The sequence below is a fragment of the Oncorhynchus tshawytscha genome, linkage group LG33, assembly GCF_018296145.1.
Source record: "Oncorhynchus tshawytscha isolate Ot180627B linkage group LG33, Otsh_v2.0, whole genome shotgun sequence".
NCBI lineage: Eukaryota > Metazoa > Chordata > Actinopteri > Salmoniformes > Salmonidae > Oncorhynchus > Oncorhynchus tshawytscha.
Window position 1 is genome coordinate 3,857,548 of NC_056461.1, and position 2,879 is coordinate 3,860,426.

General features: G+C 41.5%; 1 long non-coding RNA gene across 2 annotated transcripts in view; it reads left to right on the forward strand.

Moving 5' to 3' along the window:
• The first annotated feature begins 969 nt into the window (after nt 1-969).
• LOC112230544 overlaps nt 970-2,879 on the forward strand; it is a 6,778-nt gene continuing 4,868 nt past the window's right edge. The window contains exon 1 of one of the 2 annotated variants that reach the window (XR_006080733.1): nt 970-2,087. This is a non-coding gene — a long non-coding RNA (uncharacterized LOC112230544). Of the gene's footprint in view, nt 2,088-2,272; nt 2,436-2,879 lie in introns of those variants that run through there. The other variant, XR_002950353.2, reaches the window with a different exon arrangement.

Here is a 2,879-nt window from a genome sequence, read left to right on the forward strand (position 1 = left end):
GCACAGCATGGAAGTTATTTGTCAATTAGGCTATTCCTCATTTATAGCTTTGTTGTCGGAACTACATGTCTAGCCTACTGTTTTATAAAGGGAAATCCCAGCTTTCAAATAATGGTGTCAGATGTATTTCTCAACAGTCAACGACATTAATGCTTATGGCTAAATAGTTATATTTTGAATTGGCTAAATAGTTAGCTTGTAGCATGGCTAGTTATGTTTTGAATTGGCTAAATAGTTAGCTTGTAGCATGGCTAGTTATGTTTTGAATTGGCTAAATAGTTAGCTTGTAGCATGGCTAGTTATATTTTGAATTGGCTAAATAGTTAGCTTGTAGCATGGCTAGTTATGTTTTGAATTGGCTAAATAGTTAGCTTGTAGCATGGCTAGTTATGTTTTGAATTGGCTAAATAGTTAGTCTATTATTATTTTATAGGCTTCCAGCTGCAGAAATGTCCCTCTCTCCTCGGGCAACAGCCCACTCGCACTGGAACACAAGCAGATGATGCACAGCACACACACAGAGACGCGCTGAAGGCCTAATTCTGATCATGGCTGATATGTCGTTTTTTAAGTGATTGATAATATATTTAAAAAGGAAAACACAATATTAAAATTCCATGACTTTTCCAGGATTTTCATGACTGTAACCCTCATTAGACACTTTGGACCAGCGTATCCTGTGTATTCCGGCTGGCCCATTCTCAATCTGCGCATTCTCAAACTCTAACAGTCTACTGCATAACCGGATTCACAGACTAGCAGCAAATAAACTTGAACAAAGCGGAATCAAGATATGAATGCCTACTTATTTTCCACCATAATTTGCAAATAAATTCATTAAAAATCCTACAATGTGATTTTCTGGATTGTTTTTTCTCATTTTGTCTGTCATAGTTGAAGTGTACCTATGATGAAAATTACAGGCCTCTCTCATCTTTTTAAGTGGGAGAACTTGCACAATTGGTGGCTGACTAAATACTTTTTTGACCCACTGTATATTACATAGCTAGATATCACAAGATAATTTGTTTTTTCCTGTCATCACACTATACCCATTTAGAAACAGAGACAATGAATTGATAAACGCGTTATTGACAGCAATATATTGGATGATCGTTATTTTAAAACCTTCAAAAAGAAAAATCACTCATTTCCGTGATGGCAGCATTTCCCTCCGGTCCTGGGAAACACAAGTGGTTTCGTTGTTTTTTCCGTGATGGCAGCATTTCCCTCCGGTCCTGGGAAACACAAGTGGTTTCGTTGTTTTCCTTAGTACTACACAGCTGTTTCAAATAATCAACGCTTGATGATGAGTTCGACGTGCATTTCTGTGCACACGACATCAAATTCGTTCTGATGGATGCTGCATGTTCCTTGAATAGCGCAAAAGATTTTTGGGGTACACTGCTTTTTGACTTCTAGCCTCCCAAGGATTAAAATATTTGAGGAGGAACAGGAAAACATGCAGCTGGACCGTTCTCAGGCTGAAAAGCCTATCAGCCACAAGGTGGTCCTCCAGGAAACAGGCCACAGAAGCGGTAATACAGAGCCTGTCTGCGATCCTTGGAAGCCCTGCACGGAATAAAGCACCATCCCCATACAACACCAAAAGCCAATGGCCTGCTCTGAAAAATTAGCACATTTGAGTTTTAAATGATTTCAAGAAATTTATAGAAGACGAACATCCTTTCTAACTACCTTCAAAAATAATTTGAGAGATGCCGTGGATCTAACTGATTTAATTGACATCTGGCTGAGATCTGATGGATGCCCCTATGACAGGATGGAGAACAGTGCAAAATCGATGGCCCAACAAAACAATGCAACAACTGAGTTTGCAGAGGAGAGGGCGCGCAAGAGGGAAAGGTTTCATGATGAGGGAGGACGAGCCAATTCAGGAAAGCAGAAGGCACTTAACCCGGAGGCCAGCCGCTGCAGTTACCTGGCCAGCCACTAGAGCACGATAAGCCAAGTGAAGCCCCCTGGCCAAGCCCTCCACAAACTAGGACGACGCTGGGCCTATTGTGCACCGGCCTATGAGACTCCTGGTCACGGCTGGTTGTGACACAGCCTGGGATCGAACCCGGGTCTGTAGTGACGCCTCAAGCACCGAAATAACTTATTTACATAAGCATTCAGACCCTTTGCTATAAGACTCGAATTTGAGCTCAGGTGTGTGCTGTTTCCATTGATCATCCTTTAGCTGTTTCGACAACTTGATTGGAGCCCCCCTGTGGTAAATTCAATAGATTGGACATGATTTGGAAAGGCACACACCTGTCTATACAAGGTCCCACAGTTTAGTCGAAGGAATTGTCTATAGAGCTCTGAGACAGGATTGTGTCGAGGCACAGATCTGGGGAGGTGATATTCCTCTTCTGGTGTACTAATACTTTTCACTGTGCATCTACACACCAGTCTGTATCCTTTTAACTGTGAGTAATGCGCTAATTGAGCCTATCAATTATCAACGATCACTCCAGAGCTCTTGCAGTGTCTGGGATTGTTAATACTGTGTGGTTTGGATGTGTATTGGAAATGTGTTAGTAGTTAGGCCTAGTATTACCTTGGTGCCTAGGTTAAAGTTGATGTATACGATTACATACTTCATGTTTTTATGGGACAGTTTGAGAATCGATTTACCGACTTTAGAGAAATGGCAGAGTATTCTCTGTGCTCAAGCGAAAGCGCCCTGGTGCAGAAAATAATATGATTGAGCTCGCATATTTCTACTCATATTTCTACTAATTGCCAACGATAGGCATATCCAAATCTGACCATTTTGAATCTACAAAACCATTTACATCAGCAGTGCCAGTGCCGAGCGAAATTCCAGCCTCCTGAAGCTCATCAAGAGCTACTTGCGTGCATTCATGAAT